This window comes from Pseudophryne corroboree, chromosome 7 (assembly GCF_028390025.1).
Source record: "Pseudophryne corroboree isolate aPseCor3 chromosome 7, aPseCor3.hap2, whole genome shotgun sequence".
Lineage (NCBI taxonomy): Eukaryota > Metazoa > Chordata > Amphibia > Anura > Myobatrachidae > Pseudophryne > Pseudophryne corroboree.
Window position 1 is genome coordinate 300445566 of NC_086450.1, and position 7416 is coordinate 300452981.

Below are 7416 nucleotides of genomic sequence, written 5' to 3' on the forward strand. Positions count from 1 at the left end.
AAGGAACAATTCTTTTTTATTTTTTTTAATCAATAGTTTTTATTTGGTTTAATTGGATAAATAAATGGGGGTACAGAAAAAAGAAAAGGGAATAACATATAAGGTACAAACATACATCCCATGTGTATCGGAAGTTCCTAACATACAGAGCTCAAGCTCAAGCATAAAGGGTTACAAGACCCTTAATTGCAAGTGCTATTAGAACACATGGGAGGAGATTGAATAAAAGAAAAATTAAACAGCATGGTCTCTAATACGTCCATAACATTGAGCCTAATAAAAAAAGAGAGGGACATAACAAAGGATAAAAGTAAAGAGAAACAGGGTGAGATAAGAGTAGAAAAGTGAAAGAGAAAAGACAAAGGAATGAAGGAGAAGAAGAAATGTCAGGTGCATGCCTACCATAAGGTCAGGTCAATAGATGCTCCACCTATAAAGGATTGTCCCTGTTTCTTTATGTACTCCAATTAAACCATTTCATGAGTGGGGATGAGGCCGAAGAGGAATAAGTACTATCAGCCGTTTCATATAGATAGTGCTTATGAATTTTATTAACAATAACAGTAAGGCTGGGGATCAAAGCAGATTTCCAAAGTTGAGCGATGGCCTCTTAAAATATGACCTAATAAATTGCCATCACCTTCAAATGACACTACTGGATTGTAGTGAAATAGGGCTACTACAGGATAAACACGGACATCCTCACCTAGTACTTAATAAGCACAAATACATTGGCCCATAAAGGCTGCAACATTGGGCAGGTACAGAAAATGTGACACAAAGTACCAATACAGTGCATTGTCTCCAACAGTATTTTGAAGAGGAAGGACAGATTTTATGTTGTCTTTCAGGGGTAAAATAGGCTCTATGACATAATTTATAGTACATCTCAGATTAATATACTTGGACACTTTAAAACATAAACAGGAGATAGAATTCCAATCTTCTACTCTGAGGGACCTGGCAAGGTTGAGTTCCCACTTAGATTGGGATGGTAGCTTCCCTTTCTTGGTATCCAGGAGCAGGTATGAGTACCACCAGGAGATAGCACCCCTACCATGTGATGTTTGCAAACGGGAGCGTATTAACTTAAGAGGGGCTGAGGAATCCATATTAATTACAGGTTGATCACCTAACCAATGATGAATCTGCAGGTATTTATAGAAATCTTGTTCTGGGACCTCATTTGACAATTGTAAACTATTGAATGAAATCAGACTGCTGAAGTCACAAATGTCCCTAAGCTTCACCAAGCCCCTGGTTGCCCAAGAGGCAAGACATAGCTTAGGTATAAGAAGGGCAATAGTTGATATTGACAATTCCACAGCGGGCAAAGACAGCCCCTCACAGGAAGAGACAAATTTATGCCATGTTTGCAAGGTCACCAGGACTGATCTGCCAGACCAGAACATGCCAAGGAGACATCTGCCGGCAACCACAACAATTCAAAGGGAGAGGTTCAGTAAAATAATGTTCTATCACTACCCAAGGCTTATGGTTGTCCATCTCAAATCAATCAGGGAGCTGACTGAGCAGACAAGCACTGTGATAACTTTCCAAATCAGGGAAAGCCACTCCACCCTTACTTTTAGGAAGGATAAGAACATTTATGGCAATTTTAGGCTTCCACACATAATAAGATAACAATTTGTTAAAGTTATTGCAAAGAGACTTTGTAAATGGCCTAGGGATTGTATGAAAGAGGTACATAAGTTTTGGAAGCAATATAATTTTGGCCGCTAACTCAAGGCCCAACCAGGAAACTTCATGGAAAAAACATTCTTTAATCCAGGCATGTCCAAACTGCGGCCCTCCAGCTGTTGAGAAACTACACATCCCAGCATGCCCTGACACAGTTTTAGCATTCTCTGACAGCAAAACTGTGTCAGGGCATGCTGGTATATGTAGTTTCACAACAGCTGGAGGGCCACATTTTGGACATGCCTGCTTTAATCAGAGTCTTGAATGCACGTAGTAGTGGAATATAGTTACAATTGATAAGATCACCATCCCTGGCTAACTGAAACAGGTATTTCAATGACTTAGTTTGCCAGGAATATTTATATTCCTCTTTCAGCTCTTTAAGGGCAACCCCTGAAATATTAAAAGGTAAAACCTCTATTTTAGATGTGTTAAGTTTGTAAAAGGAGACACTAGCATAATCATACAATATGGTATGTAGCTGAGGTAACGATAATGTAGGTTGAAGCAAAAACAGAATATCATCAGCAAAAATACTTATTTTATGGGAAATGTTACCTATCACAGGTCCCTAGACCTGAGAAGAGGATCTAATTCTCTCCACCAGAGGTTCTATAGCTTAGTCAAATATACAGTAAGTGGGGAGAGAGGGCATCCTTGCCTGGTGCCACTGGATATATCAAACCCAGATGATAAACAGCCATTTACAGCAACCCTGGCAGAGGAGGATGAGTATAATGTCAAAATCGAACCCAGTATCCTCTCACTGATGCTGCAATGCTGCAATGTGGCTCGTAAATATTGCCAGTGTAGCCTATCAAAAGCTTTCTGGGTATCCAGGGTGAGGACTAATAAGGGAATTAGTTGAGAATTACAGAGTTCTAAAATATTAAGAGTTCTCCGGGTGTTATCTGGGGCTTGCCTACCAGGGACAAACCCTACCTGGTCAGCATTAATTAAAGATGGCAACAAGGGGCATAAACAGTAGGCAATGAGTTTGGCGAAAAGTTTAACATCATTGTTTAACAGTGCAATGGGGCAGTAATTTTGTACTGTGGTGGCTTTTACCCAGTTAAGGGATGGAGACTATCTGTGCTGCAAGCATCTCCTTCAAAACACTGGGATTTGGAAGCTTCATTGAAAACTGACAATAAGACAGGAGCTAAATCTTGTTTGAAGAAAAATTAGAGGGGAACCCATCAGGGCCTGGGGCTTTGTCTGAGGGGAGGGAGTCAATCGCTCTTTCTACCTCTGACAAAGACCAGGGTGAGCAGATGGAAGGACAAGTCTCATCATCTAGGGAGGGTAGGCAAAGACCTATTAAGAAAGCTTCAATATGATCTGAGGAAGGTTGTGGAGTATTAGGATCATCCCTCAACTTGTATAACTTCGAGTAAAAGTCTGCAAATTTATTTAGCAATATTATGTTGCACCTCTCTAAGAGCGAAGGTATTACCTTCTTCGCGGGCCACCGATAAAAGTTTGCAACATGCTTTATTAGAAGGGTCCACCTTATGGACAGTCTCCAATCTGGCAAATTCAGCGACCGCTAGAGCATACTACATCTTATATTCCCTTTTAAGCCTAGAAGCTGCCTGAATGGCAGAACCCCTGACCACAGCTTTGAGAGAACACCAATGTGTGGAGACCGATGTACCCTCTGGGTGGTTAGTAGATAAATACTGCAGTAAAGAACAATGGATAGTTTGGGAGGCGGGTGGCTGTGTTAAAATATATTTCCCCAGCCTCCAAGGGAATGGAGTGACTTTCCTCTCAGTTATATTCCACAAAACAAAGAGGGGCGAGTGGTCAGACCTAGACATAGGTAACATTTTAACGTCAGATATAGACTCTAAGGACCATTTATCCGTCAAACATTGTCTATTCTGGAGTATGAACAATGAACGTGTGAGGAATAAGAATAATTCCTTATAGTCGGGTGTTTGGCTCTGTACACATCAAATAAATCATATTCCACCAACATGTGCTGGTAACACAGAGTATAAGTCAGGGGTCCCATCATGACCTAGTACTGTTGGTCTAGATCTGTCAACCGTTGAATCAATGACCATGTTGAAGTCACCCAGTATGATAAGGGAACCTTTAACATGTTCTTGGAGGACCTTGCAAAACCGTCTACAAAAGTGAAGTTATTTAGTATTAGGAGCATAGCCCGAGGCCAAAGTAACATCCACGGTAGCTTGTTTACCAACTAAGATCAAAAATCTCCCCTCAGAATCAGAATGCTGAGAATCAAGTACAAAAGGACAATTTTGAGCAACCAGAATCACCACCTCTGCTTTCTTCGAGGTGTTATTGGCCATATAACAATGAGGATACATATGCTCAAAAAACTTAGGAGGGGCCGAGTGTTGAAAGTGAGTTTCCTGAACAGCGACTATATCAGCTTTCTATCTATGAAAGTAGTTTAGAGAGATTCCATGTTTAGAAGGAGAATTGAGCCCTTTGGCAATGACAGAAATTATGCTAACCATGGCAGGAGAAAATATGGACAATGCATTACATCTTAACAAATGAGACACAAAAATGAGAAGCATTTACCTGATGGAGAGATAAGAGAAGAGTACAGAGGTGGAAACAGAAACAGAGTAGTGGGGAAAATAGAGAAAAAAAAGGGAGAGCGAAAAAAGAACAAGAACCAAAATGACACACTCGGGATCACAGCAAGGCGGCATAACCTGCCCACCTTATATCGAGACATTGGGGGGTAGTGTCACAACCTCCAGCACCAATCAGCATAATAAACTGTATGAATATAGTACAAATAAACTAAAAAAAAATACATGAAACCACTCATCGCATAGAAAACCAGGCAGAATGCAACACATACGGTCAATAATATGTACAAGGGAAAAAAAACACTTAATAGACTGTAACATGGAATAAACAGGTACTGTATCTTGCTACTAGAATGAGTGAGGAGAACCAATGAGAAAAAAATGCAACATTATTGGTTACTTAGCAGGCAAAGAACCCACATCATGACAGCTTCCCCGCCAAAGTCCAGTCAAGCTGCAGACCACGGTCCAGAGAAGAGGACAATGAGTAGCTCAAAATGTTTCATTTGGCCAGTAGTTTCATGCCTTTATCCACATTAGGGATGGAAATAGTAGAGCTGTAACAGGAAACAAGAAGTCTGATTGGGAAGCCCCATCTGTACAAGAGGTACGCTTTTCTTAGAGCCATAGTGAGTTGTTGGAATGCAAAGTGTTTAGACAGAATAGCAGCGGACAGGTCACCAAATAACTGTAGATAGCCCAAAATATCAGAAGACTCAGAAGAAGGTCTGTCAGCTTTCAGCAAAGCCTCCTTGATGTGAAAATAGTGGATTTACATAAGAACATCCCTAGGCGCACCTTCTGGAGCACTCCTTGATTTGGGAAGACAATAAATCCTATCTATTAAAAGATCAAGGGTAGAGGCTGAGGGCAAGAGTTTTTTGAACAGATTAAGAGCCTAATTGTGCAGGCTTCTATTTGAAACAGATTCAGGACCCCCCCCTGAGTTTGAGATTATTCTGACGGGATCTATCCTCTAAATCGGCAATCTTTCAGAGTAGCAACTTCCATCTCAAGGGAAGCGTGAGAGTCAATTAAGTCATTGTGAGAACCAGCAAACTCTCCCATTTTAAACTCCAAATGCTCAGTGCAATCTCCCAGGTCCTCAATAGATTGCTGGCAGACTTGGAGTGTGGCACAATAGTCAGCAGCAACTTCCTCCTTAAATTGAATAAGTAGGGACAACGGGACCAGTAGTATCCCTGACAACTCATGAGGAAAGGGACTCTGGGGTGGAGGGAGGGAGTGGGGGTCCCACCTAAGGAGATTTGCCACATCTCCCTGCAGACCGCTGTTGTGTTGGAGGTTTGAAGTAAGCCAATTGTGAGACCACTTTTAAAACTTTACATTTCTTGGGATGCATACTAGTTTCTCAAAGTAAAAGAAATCACAAAGCAAAGGAATGACACAAATTACAGCAAGAAGGGGCTCCACTTGTAAAGCAATATGAATCTATCATTACAGAAATAGAACAAGTGCTGAGAGGTGATCAAATATTCAGGCAAAAGTACTGCAGCACATAGTAGGGCTTAAAAAGCCCATTTAGCACCCTGAGTGACCTGCCAGAGAATAACTGCGGTTTCACAATAGATGCCTTGTTTATATATAGCAGCTAAATAAATCCTTCTGAATTACTGCCACTAAATAGAGAATAGAAAATGGCCACTGCCTAGTACAGTTATCAGTTCATGGGGGAGCATTGTCAGCTCCTGCTTACCCCATCATATGTAGGGGTCTGGGCTGGGTTAGCAAAATAATGGTCACAACCATGAGTGGTGGGAAATCTCCAATCCCACGTCTATGAGGACAGTGGCAATTAGTTGCAGAGCTTGCACTCTGGAGCTCACAGCCTGGCCGCAGTCAAAACGCAAGATCCCGGCTTCCAGAGGCAGACCAGGCTGTAACCTATGGGGAGCATCCCACTTGTTCCCCGACTCAGTGGCCATATCAAGACATCAGGCGGGCTGCAGGGAACACACAGGGGAAGTGCAGGGTCAAGGAGGTGCTCAGTAGAAGGGCTATAAAGGGCTATAAATGGAGGACCTCTTTCTCCACATGTCCTTCCCTCAGCCAGACAAGCGACATGCCCTCCAACCTGGCACTATTCTTATCCTACAACCTTGGAAGACCAGCATAAATGAGGTAATGAGCCACCAGTTCTTGGGAAGAGGCTAGAGCTTCATGAGATGAAGTGTCTTTTAAGTTATATAATTTAGTATAATAGGAGTAAAATGTGTTGGCTATGTAATGTGTGAAAGTGTGTTGAACCCCATTGTGGTCCTTGTTCATTGGGATATATAATGTGGCTCTTTGGGCACGCAGACCCCTCACTAACAATTTAACTGTCTTATTGCCCCATTAAAAAAATGGTTTCTGCAAATCCTATAGTTTTTCCTATCATCATTGAATAATAGGTCATTAAGAGCTGATATCTTCTCAGTCAACTCAGAGAGGACGTAAGGAGAAAGGCTAGATTTGTGGATTGTTGCCAGAACTTTGAGTTGTAGGAACAGAGCATGCTTTTAAGAAGTATCTTTTCATTCATCATCAAACCTAACTGAATAACATGTTATTAGTAGACAAGTAATTATGAATCTCCTCCTCCAGCTGAGTTCTACAGCAGGGATCAGTAAGCATATGTTAATTCAAGTGCCAAACACACTGTTTATAGGAAGGGCAAGAAGTCTGAAGGGTCACAGATATGGGGACATGATCCAACAAAGTCATTAAGCCTATGTCGGTGGTCTTGAGTACATGCAAAAATCTGTGAGGGAGTAAAAAATAGTCCAGCCAGGAGTATACAGTGTGAGGCCATGAATAAACAGAGTAATCCCTATCCATAGGGTGCTGGAGCTGCCATTTATGAACCAGCTGGTAGTCGTGAAGAGTGCGCCTTACCTTGCGATGGGAAGCCAACAAGGTTCTAGAAGTAGTCCCTGAAACATCCACTGCTGATTGGAGGGACCAGTTCAAATCAAATCCCTCTATAGGATCTGCCCACGACCACCAGGGCAATCTGATCCAAGACTCTGGAGAGGAGAGCAAGTTGATTTTGATTTGGGACATATAGGTTTAAATAAGCAACAGGCTAGACAAACAGTGTACACTTCACCAGTAGCATTCACATCATGGAATG